The sequence below is a fragment of the Lepisosteus platostomus genome, chromosome 22 (genome assembly GCF_059453375.1).
Source record: "Lepisosteus platostomus isolate fLepPlt1 chromosome 22, fLepPlt1.hap1, whole genome shotgun sequence".
Lineage (NCBI taxonomy): Eukaryota > Metazoa > Chordata > Actinopteri > Semionotiformes > Lepisosteidae > Lepisosteus > Lepisosteus platostomus.
The window spans coordinates 1427107-1439589 of record NC_142632.1 but is presented as its reverse complement, the minus strand read 5'-3'; the positions used below and the strand labels follow the sequence as shown (position 1 = coordinate 1439589).

The window sequence follows — 12483 nt, the reverse complement described above, 5'->3', positions numbered from 1 at the left end:
CTCCTCGGTTGTCATTTCTGCTCCGTAAAGGAATCACAGCACGAGTCGGCTTCCAGCACGGTGGGTCGGGACACGATGCCGGGGGTCGGAGAGAGCGATGTCTTCCTCGTTAGTATAGGACCTGTCACCTGTCCCCACCTGTCACGCGGGAGACCGGGGTACATCAGGACGCGCATTGAAGTGAAAGCAGGATGCGCTGCGACATGCACTGTGCAGATCCCGCCACACTAAGAGGTGAGTGGGTCTGTTCGATCACAGCGCTAGGCGAATCCCCAATCCCCTTTTGTGCGTGGCGACAGAAGAAGTCTGGTCTGTTTCCGCCCGGTTTCGAGCCGGGGACCTTTCGCGTGTGAGGCGAACGTGATAACCACTACACTACGGAAACTGTGGTCAGATGTGCCCACCGGCCCAGCGCTGAGCTTCGCCAATGCGATTCAGCTGCTTCCAGTGCCTTTATTGGGGTGCGCTGATGGACCGTGCTCTCTCTCCAGAGACCAGCACGCCTGTCATGGACGGAGCAGGAAAGACGGCGCCACATTCTACAGCCCTCTCCACGCAATCGACGAAATCGGGCTACTGAAGTGGAGAAAATCGCCTCTCCAGAAAGTGCAAATATCATCTTGGAGAGTATAAATCCTATTGCCGAAGGTCAGCCCTGTCTACCAGAGTGACCCTCCCACCTCCTGCAGCGATGGTCAGCTCGTCTCACACGCGAGAAGTTTCGGCTGGAAACAAGCGCCCCCTCTTCTCGCACGTTTTGCACGTTGAGTAGTTTTAATGCGGCTCCTTCGTACACAGTGCTGATCTTTTGGAAAGCAGGAGGCAAAATTGACACGTTCCCATACCGGGAGTCGAACCCGGGCTGCCTGGGTGAAAACCAGGAATCCTAACCGCTAGACCATATGGGAGTGCACAACCCTGCTGTTCCGGGCATCATGCAAGCAAACTACATAAATATGAGAAAACACGCAAGAGAGTTGTCACTCAGAGTGTCGAAGGGTCGATGTATACTGGGGCTCAGTTGAAATGCAACGTCAGGACTTTCCCGAATTATGTCACACGAAGAGAGCACAGCCTTTTCCGCCCTGCCACGTGTGTATCGGTAACTCGCCGTGATCGTATAGTGGTCAGTACTTTGCGTTGTGCCCGCAACAACCCCGGTTCGAATCCGGGTCACGGCAGAATAGGGGCGTCTGCTTTTACTACTTGCACGAATGAAGGCAAAAAAAAGCCAATTGATGTGAACGAACGGCGCTTTACAGAGGAGTACTGCCTGACTGGATCGTTGATGAACGACAGAGACCACTCCGACCTCTTCTCGGGTTTCTTCAATGACTTACTAAGGATCTTCTTCACATTCGCCCATGCAGGGGAAGCCAGTTACACCAAAGCAAACGCAGGAAAGTGCAATTCAAGCAGAGACCAGGAGGGACTTGTTTACACCGAGAGTGGTCGGAGAATGGAACAATGCGCCCAGCCCTGTTGCTGGAGCCGATTCTTGTTGAGATCTTTGGCTCACTAAGAAGCCCCCGCTGGATGCTAATCTTTCTGTTGTTCTTGCAGGTCCTGCGCTGCTTTTGAGCCGACAGAGCTCGTCCTGATCTGTCGGCACAGCCCAATTGCAAATGATCGGCTCCGCATACAGAAGGAACGTGCGTTTGGTACAAGAGTGCATGAAGGCACCGGAAATATATTGGGAACAAATGACCGGTCGCTCAATACCTCTGTGAAGTACAGGAGCGTGCAAAACGAGGCTGTTTCCGCCCGGTCTCGAACCGGGGACCTTTCGCGTGTCAGGCGAACGTGATAGCCGCTATACTACGGAAACCTGCAGGGACAGCTGCTGGTGTCTCGCTTGCATTTCGGGCTGAAAAAGGGAAGCGTCACTTTAGGCAGGGGGTGCTGGAGAGAGGAACAAAGGGTGCGATGAAACAAAATGCCGAAACCCGGGATCGAGCCAGGGACCTTCTCACGAATCGTTAGAATACGTGCGTTTGATCATCAATTGCGTAACAACTACATTCGTTCGACTTGAGCCATCAAGCTCATAGTTTTCAAATCTTGAAAGCTGTCATTGAGCACATCATAGTGTGCAGTACGCCCCGTAACTTGCGTACTTCAACAGAAAGAAGAGCAGACAGCTCCATAAATATGCGAGGCGCAGAGAGTGCAAGGCGAGCCGCACACGTTTCGGTGGCTGAGAGAGGGCAGTTTTTGCTTCTGCATTTCCCAAGTAAGGACGCATGACAACAAGCGATCGCGGTGCTCATTTACGACATAGTGGTGATGAGTTTTCAGTACGTGTTCTTTTGAACGAGCAATGAGGTTGCTGCCTTGGACAGCTGACTGCACGCTCTCATCGTGCCACGTGATGATTATTCACCAGGCTCGTTCAGTCATTAGTCACATTCCATCGTTTGCCATAAGCAGATGCTGCAAGGTGATGTGGATATCAGTTCCCAGTCTTGTGGACGAGGACAAAAAGAGCACACAAGAGCTCATCCGCGAGTTGAACCCAGGACCTCCCACACCCTAAGCGAGAATCATACCCCTAAACCAATGAGCCACGGCAGCACTTTCCATTTTATTCTGTCAGCGAGCTTGAGGACGGGGGAGAGGCGTCATTCGCTCGTCCAGTCAGACCTTCATCAATAAGTCAAGAAAGCCGCAATTACACGACTGCCTTGCAGACGAAGGGCAGTGAACTGCACCCGGTAAGAGGGGAACAAGCGGCACTAGGCGACACTGAGGCATGAGCCCCAGCGAGGGGGGTTAGCTTGCATGGTACAGCGCTCGCTTTGCATGCGAGAGGTAGCGGGATCATTTCCCACGTCCTCCAGGTGTGTGCTTAGAGCTTGATGTGCCGAAAGGTGTCCTTTAGCCTGTGGTCATGCCTTGCATGGAGAGCGTCATGCAGCTGTCAATCATTTCGCAGCCACGCCCCCTCTTCATCTTCTCTCTGCCTTAAGCGTCTCCGCCACTCTCTCTTGACATTTCATGTCAGCATGTCAGAAGTCCGAGTGACGTTTTTAATGGCTGAGTGAGGGCACGATGCTGAAGCAGAGAGGCCACTTCAGCCAGAGAGACTTGTGCTAGGTGAGATCTGAAAAACGGACTCGCAACAGAAACAGACCAAAAAAGTATCGGTGAGATCAAAAGGCAAATGCAACATCCAGCAGAGGGCGTCTAAAGATTAGGGAACGGTTGACTGAAATCCATATGAGGCAAACTTACCGGCTGTGTACTGCAGCTGGCCTCGTTGGCGTAGTTGGTAGCGCGTCAGTCTCATCATCTGAAGGTCCTGAGTTTGATCCTCACACGGGGCAGGGCTGCTTCCTCTCTTGCTCTTTTCAAACACTTGCGGCAACTGTTCGCTCATAACCACGTCTGGAATGCGTGACCTTTACACGGGGGAGAAGCAACGCCGCATCCCTTTTCTAAAGAACATTCACATTCAGAAATAAGTCAAGAAATTTGCCATTACTTTTGCTGTCAGCCTGCCCATGTTGCCAAAGAAAGATTCACTCGGCGTCAACATGACAGAACAGCGATCACTTGAAAACACTGTTCCACACTCCGTAAGCAAGAACTTCAGTGTTTGCAGTCACCCGATATGCCGATAGTCAAAGGAGCACAAAACACGAAGCGTCAAAAGACAAGATGAGTTGATGGAAAGAGCGTTGAATTGATGAGCACAAAAGTTCAGCTCGTACAATAGGCAACGAAGGTCCCGGCGTCATCATTGCACTTGAAAGGACTGCCTTGCAGACTAAGGGCAGTGGGAGGTTGCTGTTTTGAGATGGAGGCATTGGGATGGTGGGCCGAGATCTATTCTTCTTAAAGAATTCTTCATCGTGAAAGATCGGTCCACAGGTCATCCAAAGAACTTACAAATTTTTGGGACTCAGGGAATCACGTGGTTCCGGAAGGGAGTGAAGTGCTCAAACACATGACATGCCCCCTTGATCTCACATGCACAATTCTGCTGCAACATGCACAGCTACCGTCCACACCAGGCAGTGGGGCTTCAGCAGAATTTGCTACGCCACCTGCAATTACATATCCAGCTGCACACATATACATGGCCCCTCTGTCCTTTTCAGGATCTCAAAAAAAAGCATAGCGTGGTTTTCCTGCAACCTGATTGACCGCATCTCCCTCAGAATGTGCCCCGTTGCATTCATTGCTGAAGCAGGACGGAGGCTAACGGACATGCCAGAACAGTTAGGCTCAGCGATCTCTCCAAAATATTGTGGTTGTAGTGGAAGAAATATGGTTTAAATTGTACCTTGGTATTTCAAACTCTCTCTAGAATGTTATCCATTTCTGTTTTATTTTGACAGGAACTGGCTAATGACACTAGATGAAAAGAGAAGAAAGAAAACACAACGTTTCGGCCGTGGAGCCTTCTTCAGGTGTGAGGGCTCCACGGCTGAAATGTTGTGTTTTCTTTCTTCTCTTTTAAGCATGGAATAGACCTATTACTTGTTTCTTTGCAGCCTACGCATGCTGACACAGCTCCCCACCTGAACTGCTAATGATGCCTGGTAGTTTGTGGTACTTGGGTATTGTCTTATGTTTGCTCAAACTGCATATGTGTGATTGCATATTTTTGGGTATTTTCATGTCAATATTTAATTCACTGACATTCCTGTATGCTTGGAAGAAAGGTAGATTGGATTTGGCACAGGACGCCTGCCCATATTTGTTGATCATTGTTGGGCTGGAAAAACAATGATAAAAAGTGTATGAAAAAAGCTCTCTCCAATATTTCCCTTCTCTTCGCCATGGTAAAACTGCCTGTTCTTTCCGTCTTTTGTCCTTCTACAAAGATTCCAGGGCTCTTTTTCCACCATAATATCAGAAGCCAAAAAATAACCATCTAATGTGTAAACAGCATTTGTAATGTTGGTAGCTGGAAGAGGTTAAGTATGTTTGCAAAACCTAGTTGATTACACCACAGACTTACTTTGTTGTTGTCAGTTTTTTTTTCTCTTTTAAAGGCTGTAGGTGGGGTGTGATGGACTGTACCACTATCATAGAAGATTTTTTTAGGACACATCGCAGTTCCATAGTAGAATTTATCAATAGTAGAATTCCATAGGACATTATTTACCAACATATTACCCAGTGTGAGACTCTGCCAGTAAACCTCAGAGCATTGAGTTCTCCACTGATAAAGATGGCTGTCTGAAGTCATGAAATCCACTGCTGGGATGCCTGAGAGACAGTAATTGAATCTTGGCTGGAATTAGGCTTTCTATTAGTGTTGATCTTTGGGAATTATGTGGTAAAAAGGGAAAACTCCTTTACTTTAGTCACTTTGAATGTTCAAATGTACAGAACCTGCAAAACTAAGCAATGAAAAAAATCCATCACCACTCTCATGATAGCATAACTCATAGTCTCTGCTGTTGTGTAACAATACACACTTTCAATTTTCTTATCGCCTGTCTCCAGAGAGAATGTTGTTAGTGCTGATGACCTTGAATTAGACCTTGTTGACTCTGTAAAACAATCTTCCTCTGCTTAGATTTTCACTCAGATTGATTTTGTTCTCAGATTATTCCTGGCAGGACTGAGTTTCTAGGAAATGAAAAGTGAAAGAAAAAGTACAGAAGATCAGCCCTTGAATATACAACATTGTGCAGTGAGATTGTTAAATGTATTAGCTGCTATCCCGTGCTAGAGCCTGTCGTGGTAAGCAGTGGATGACAGGATCTAGCATAGATACTAATGAAACACTGTTAATGAAAGATAAAACACTTGAGTCTTATTTTAGTTTTCCATTTCCCTTTCATTTGTGATGTACTGTACAACAGGCCACAGAACATGCACAAAAACAGATATGCACACATTCACACCAGGCAATGACAGTCTGCCCAGTCAGAATCTGAGCTGAGGTATCAGAATTCTGAATTCCCTGAATTCTGTCATGGATCATCCACAATAAGGGCAATGTTTGATCACGAGGATCCCCAGGAGAGAGCCTAGTAACATAAATCTTGGAGCAAAAGCAGATGATTATCTTCATAGTTTGTGTGGTTGAGCCAAAGTTGAGCATGAGGATATGTGAGTCACCATTCTTAGAAATGGATCCAACTTCAGACAGGCGTCAAAAGTAAGAGTATACAGTGCTGGGGCAATGACACTTCAATGATCAGAAGGATAACAAGAGTTTTAATGCATTGAAATTGATTTTCTGGTGATGCACACTGTCATGGAACTATTAATTTTTAAGGATCACTTACTGACGTCAGACAGCTGCCAATTCTCCAGACTGGAAGGATGAACAGTTTATCCCCCTAGGTACCATATTTCCATATTGCGAAGCATTGGAATAATACATGTCATACAGCAACATAAAAACAGGAAGACAAGTATCACAGCCCCTATAATCGGTGTTAGTAACTTAAAAGAAAAACATTCCCCCTGGCCCAAACAGTGATTCTAACCAGGAGAGAAAAGCCGGTGTATCTTTTATGCCTCTCTGTTTATTCACATTGTCTTTTAGTTCTTTCAAATGCTGAATAGCGAGCGTAAGATTTCCGTAATCATCGTCATTAGCTGGAATATATGTACAACAGGAGTCTCCTACTAAAGCATAGACTCCTCCAGATGCTGCATTTTGAAGGTCCAGCACGAACCTGTTCTGAAGTGCCATTAATCTAACTCCCCTTAATTCTTGTTTGATAGCGTCTAAGCCTTCTAACGTGATATTAATAAAAGAGTACATTTCATAAAAAGTCGCATGGGTGAGGCTGTAGAATGAGGCATTAAAGCACATATATAACAAGATGCATTAAATTTCTTTAACTTTACAGTATGATTTATAAATCTATACCACAAATTACTCATATCCCCCTCATTATCAGTTTCATTCAGCCAGTTTGTATACAAAGAGGCTTCGTGTTTAGATTCTTCCTCTTTTGGGGTGGTGACAGGCTTCTACATAAAAAGGAAAAGGGCTGTGCACATCAGTCCCAAGCAGGTTATCCCCATCTGTCCTTGTGGAGACATCACTCCTGCGCTTTGCTCAGTTCGTTTGTGACCTTTTTACAGTGGGAAGCATGAATCCAGGGCACCATTTCTGTGACCTTCACAGCAGTGGCAGGGTGGTGACAGGCTTCTACATAAAAAGGAAAAAGGTGGCAACTTGCTCAGCGAGCAGGCGGAGCACACACCGAATGCAGATGTGTCTGAGTGGTGTGTCCAAGTGGCTGCAAAAGGACAGCGCTCCTGGGGCGCCGTGGCTTAGTTGGTTAAAGCGCCTGCCTAGTAAACAGGAAGTCCTGGGTCCGAATCCCAGCGGTGCCTTTTTTGTTCTGTCTTCTCGAACAGAACTGGTCATTATGGACAACCGCCTACGGCTAGACTTAATTAAATGCAAGTATTTATTTCCTGTCTTTAATGCGACTTGTTTTTCTTAAAATGGATGCAACTTGCAAAACATGAAATACAAACCTTGCTAACCAGCGCTAGCGACGTGGCACTCGGCCACGACTACAGCAAGCCCCACTGCCGCTGCGTTCTTGCTACAATCTTACCTGGATCGCGAGGCGCCGGCGGAAGCCTATTTCAAAGTCGTTCTCCGTTTCAAAAAAACATTTCCAAAATACAAGCCTTGCAGACAGACACGCCTCAGAGGACTTAAGGGTGGCTTCATGTCGGAATGATAAAGTCTCCCCGTCCGGACATGAAAATGCCACTTTGTTACACACAAAAAAAAGAATCAAAAACAGAGAAATGCCCACAAGCATTTGAAAAGCCGCACCACGTCGCACTTGAAATAGCTCTTACATTAGTGGTAGACGCAGGAATCGCTTTTTTATTTACGCTCTTACCAACGCGATGGAAAGCAAAACAAAGCAAAGCAGAGCAAAACAAAACGAACAAACGAAAACCTTCCGTATAACGCCGTTACGTGCCCAAGCGGTATTGTACATCATCCTAGCACTGCACCCCGGGGCATACGGTATATGGGAACGAGCACACGCCACGAATCGTCTCGAATCACTCCCTACAGCTGTAAGGCACCTTGAAGCGTGCACCCCCAACATTCTTCTTTGCGCATCTGTGAAAGGTAAACTGTTGAACAAACTCTGAACCAGCTCTAAGGAAACTAATCCGATTAGACGTTACTTTGACTCATCTTTTTACGCTCAGTGCTGGATTGCTCAAACTCCAGCTAGGGTTAGGGTTAGCATTCCCACGCTACTTAGACACTTTGTTTACGCTCAGTGCTGGATTTTGGGAACTTCAGGATGAGTGGGAATTTTCTCCTATCTGTCAATTCTGTTTTGTTTTGGAGACTCTTGGCTGCCTATGTTGTACAGTGCAGCGTGAAGGAAACATTTTCCAAAACTGTGTCAGCTCAAAAGTTGTAAGAAAACCTCTCCAGCTGCTTTAACTCTCTTCATTTTTGTCATTTAATGTGACACTCGATGTATAACTGGAGCCTCACATATGCAAATGGTGAGGCTCCAGTTCGACACCCAGTTCGACACCACTTTACAGTATATGACAAAAGCATGGCAGACTGTGCCGGACCGGCAGATAACTTCCGCTTATTTTTACCATATTAAACATTGGAAATCCTCCCACTTGTATTTGTGACACTTGATTTTGGCTCCACCTAAAACACTCTTAAATCTTCAAACACTTTTCTCTTCTTCCGCAACACTCTTGTCTGTCAGCACTATGTGGCAGCGTTGCATGACAACCCATCTCACCACGGAAAGGAACCTAACAGCTTTAAGAGAGGAGAAAAGGACCTAGCCAGTACGGGGCTCGAACCCGTGACCTTGGCGTTATTAGCACCACGCTCGAACCAACTGAGCTAACCGGCCTCACAACAGTGCTCCTCTCTGTGCTTCAAAAAATCGAACTCAGGGAATTTCTTTTGTCCTCCTTTGAATAGAAAGCTGTGTAATTCAGTGTACGGGCTTTCTCGTGCAGTTTCATGTTTCTTGTAACCCAAATCCTACACTGGCCTGAAGTGCCCCCCCCATTTCACAGCATTTTTCAGCTGATTTAAAATGTACCTAAAGGAGAAGCATTATTGAAGACCATCAGTTACCAAGAGCTTTTGTCAAAGGTTTTGGTGGTCATTTTGAATGACCACAGAGCGCTGTGACCTCGGTTTTACATCTCATCCAAAAGACAGCGCACTTTTACAACACAGCATCTCCGTCACTATACTGGGGCATTGGGACCCGCACAGACCTCAGGGTGAGCGCCCCCCCGCCGGCACCATTAACACCGCTTCCAGCTGGAAGCTTTGTTTTTCCCTGTAGCTCACCCTCATCCGGGTACTGACCTGGCTCACACCTGCTTAGCTTCAGTAGGTTTTTTGAGTTGCGAGTTGCAAGGGGATGCAAGTGATGGAGCCGCTCGCTGCAAAAGCCACTGCATTGGCCGGGAATCGAACCCGAGCCTCCCGCGTGGCAGGCGAGAATTCTACCACTGAACCACCAATGCTCAGTTCCTGGGCTTTCAAAAAAGACGCTTTTTTGGTGCTCTGTGCAAAACGCGTCGACATCTGCTTCCAACTGCAAAATGCCATTCGCGGACGCTGAAGAACTTATTTCCAAGACAGCGGGTACAAGCGATTGGGCGTTTTAAAACCACCAGGAACAGCAAAGAGGCGCGCTTCTTTGCTTGCGCCGAAACACACCGACTGGAGGCGGACAACGTAGTCGGCAGGATTCGAATCTGCGCGGGGAGACCCCAATGGATTTCTAGTCCATCATCTTAACCACTCGGCCACGACTACAGCAAGCCCCGCCGCCGCTGCGTTCTTGCTACAATCTTACCTGGATCGCGAGGCGCCGGCGTAAGCCTATTTCAAAGTCGTTCTCCGTTTCAAAAAAACATTTCCAAAATACAAGCCTTGCAGACAGACACGCCTCAGAGGACTTAAGGGTGGCTTCATGTCGGAATGATAAAGTCTCCCCGTCCGGACATGAAAATGCCACTTTGTTACACACAAGAAAAGAATCAACAACAGAGAAATGCCCACAAGCATTTCAAAAGCCGCACCACTCCGCACTTGAAATAGCTCTTACATTAGTGGTAGACGTAGGAATCGCAGTAAGTACAGACGTTTAAAAAGCTCCACTCATGCCGACGATGCAGCATGAAGAAGCGCAACCTAACGTTTGACAGACAAAAGCCGGGCGCCGCTACGAGCAATATGAAATCAAACTGACAGCACACGGCGTTTCGCGCTGACTCAAAAGTGATCTCGACAGACGCTGGTCTCTGCATAACGCTGAAAGAGCTAAAGAGCGTTTCTGTTGAGACGTAACAAGCTCGTTTCTTTCTACCATGATGTCACCATGACCAAATCTGTCTTTAAACACCTTGCTCAGTCTCTGACGAGACTGTCAAAAATTGCTTTCGCCGATTGTATTGCAAACCGGCGGAAGCGGGGTATTGGGAAAAGTTTTCAACTAGCAATAATCGCGCCTCGGCTAAACCTCACAGGCTACGATACTGCCACTGCGCAAAGCTGACGGTTGCCAGGCAACCGCGGGGATCCTATGGAAATCGTTATCGATCGTCTCATGGCATGTCGTTGCGGTAACGCTTCATATTTGTCGTCTTCTTCTTCTAGCTTGAGGTTTTGAAGAATTTCATGACAGACAAGGGCTCCGTTGGGAATAAAGGGCGTTGTGATAAAACCGTTGCTTATTTTCAGCAGCAGAAATACAACCCTTTAAATACAAGATGACAGAACAATGACGAAGGGCATGCCTGGAGGAACTCATGCACTACAGAGGAAAGGGGGCGGGCACGTACAGTTCACATTCAAGCCACAAGTACTCTTCTCGGATGTTACACAAACAAATCCTAACGTCTTGAAAGCATTGCAGCATGTTTGTGTCCCACTTCCCGTGGCTGCAGGACGACTGACACGAACGGACAAACACAATCTGTGGCGTTTAGCGTGACATAGTCTTGCAGGCATCGTGCTGTCTCACTGCAATACTATACCGCTGGAGGAAACAGTCCATCTGGCCATGAAACTCATTTGAACGTCTAGCTACAGCAACTAACAATATCATGATTTATTCAGGATGTGTGGAATCAGCACGTCCCGGAGACAGCTTCCGAAATCGTGAGCATTCTCTGGTGGTGTCCTGCAGGGCGCCTGTGGGCATGCGTTGGTGGTATAGTGGTGAGCATAGCTGCCTTCCAAGCAGTTGACCCTGGTTCAATTCCTGGTTAACGCAGTGGGGATTGGTTTCAAATGCTGTTATGAGCCTTGGATTGTGACTAGCAAAGCGAAGCCTTTTGAAAGAGCTAAAGCACTGCAAAACGGAGTTGAAGGAGAATCTAACAGGGGATTCTGAGCGGTGTCTGCATACACGCAGTCCGATATGGGTGCTGAAAGCTTGAGCTACTCTCAATGTCATGCTGCCTTTCCCCGGAGTAAATCTGTTACATTGAAAGAATGCTTCTCGCAGGTTCAAAAAGGGACCCTTGTTAATTGGAGAAATCAATGATTTCGAATGAATTCTGTATGCGTTAAAAGACAGCTATACACAGAAAACATGCAGGACACTGCTCATGATGTTTCCCGAGCCGAAACACAGTGCGTTTTTTCAAGCCATTTGACAAAGCCCACCCACTGAAAACTGCAGCAGATCGTGTAAAGACGTTCAACTTTGTAACTACTGCACGCACGGGAAGCAGAATAAATTCCTCTTTTCAAACTGTCAAAGGTTTGCTTTCCGAACGCCGCAGGACATTGCACAATCTCTTTTGAACGGGGACAAACGATTTCTTATGGGGCACAGTAAGTACTGTTACTGTCACTGCTCGATACCGACGTTGGCCCACTATACCATGTTCAGCCACCGCTAGAAAATGTATGGCTCTAGCACCAGAGCAAACAACAGGAGGGCCAACATCGAACGGGCACACGTGTCAGACATGGAGAGCGATGAGAATGGGATTCAAACCCATGTCTGCAAAGCACAATGGATTAGCAGTCCATCGCCTTAACCACTCAGCCACCTTGTCGATGAAACTGGGCTGTCCGGACATGGGTTGGCGCGCTCCAGATGATCTTTTTCTTTTTTTTCCCTCGTACTCGAGGGCCATTTTCCTGTTCCACATTCGATTTCAACATTTTCCTTAGGAGATGTCAAGCCAGCAAGCCACTGCTGTGGTTCAGTGGCCAGTGTGGAGTTCAGTGGCCCTGTTGTACACAGAAAGCACATTGAGCTCCTTGGACATCAAATGTTCCAGATAAAAGCCATTTGTCACCCTTTCTCTTGGTGTTGATGTTGCTATTGTATGTAAAGGTGGCAACTTGCTCAGCGAGCAGGCGGAGCACACACCGAATGCAGATGTGTCTGAGTGGTGTGTCCAAGTGGCTGCAAAAGGATAATGCTCCCGGGGCGCTGGGGCTTAGTTGGTTAAAGTGCCTGCCTGGTAAATAGGAGATCCTGGGTTCGAATCCCAGCGGTGTCT

General features: G+C 47.2%; 9 non-coding genes across 9 annotated transcripts; 4 read left to right on the top strand and 5 right to left on the bottom strand.

Moving 5' to 3' along the window:
- Positions 1 to 836: 836 nt before the first annotated feature.
- On the bottom strand, positions 837 to 908 carry trnae-uuc (transfer RNA glutamic acid (anticodon UUC)). Its single transcript has one exon. It is a non-coding gene; the product is annotated as a tRNA-Glu (tRNA).
- A 201-nt stretch (positions 909 to 1109) lies between these two features.
- trnah-gug (transfer RNA histidin (anticodon GUG)) lies at positions 1110 to 1181 on the top strand. Its single transcript has one exon. It is a non-coding gene; the product is annotated as a tRNA-His (tRNA).
- A 574-nt stretch (positions 1182 to 1755) lies between these two features.
- On the bottom strand, positions 1756 to 1828 carry trnav-gac (transfer RNA valine (anticodon GAC)). Its single transcript has one exon. It is a non-coding gene; the product is annotated as a tRNA-Val (tRNA).
- Positions 1829 to 3253: 1425 nt separating this feature from the next.
- trnam-cau (transfer RNA methionine (anticodon CAU)) lies at positions 3254 to 3326 on the top strand. Its single transcript has one exon. It is a non-coding gene; the product is annotated as a tRNA-Met (tRNA).
- Positions 3327 to 8775: 5449 nt separating this feature from the next.
- trnai-aau (transfer RNA isoleucine (anticodon AAU)) lies at positions 8776 to 8849 on the bottom strand. The gene has a single exon. It is a non-coding gene; the product is annotated as a tRNA-Ile (tRNA).
- A 560-nt stretch (positions 8850 to 9409) lies between these two features.
- Positions 9410 to 9480, bottom strand: trnag-gcc (transfer RNA glycine (anticodon GCC)). The gene has a single exon. It is a non-coding gene; the product is annotated as a tRNA-Gly (tRNA).
- An 893-nt stretch (positions 9481 to 10373) lies between these two features.
- LOC148642727 (U4 spliceosomal RNA) lies at positions 10374 to 10515 on the bottom strand. The gene has a single exon (XR_015929402.1). It is a non-coding gene; the product is annotated as a U4 spliceosomal RNA (small nuclear RNA).
- Positions 10516 to 11165: 650 nt separating this feature from the next.
- trnag-ucc (transfer RNA glycine (anticodon UCC)) lies at positions 11166 to 11237 on the top strand. The gene has a single exon. It is a non-coding gene; the product is annotated as a tRNA-Gly (tRNA).
- A 1172-nt stretch (positions 11238 to 12409) lies between these two features.
- trnat-ggu (transfer RNA threonine (anticodon GGU)) lies at positions 12410 to 12483 on the top strand. The gene has a single exon. It is a non-coding gene; the product is annotated as a tRNA-Thr (tRNA).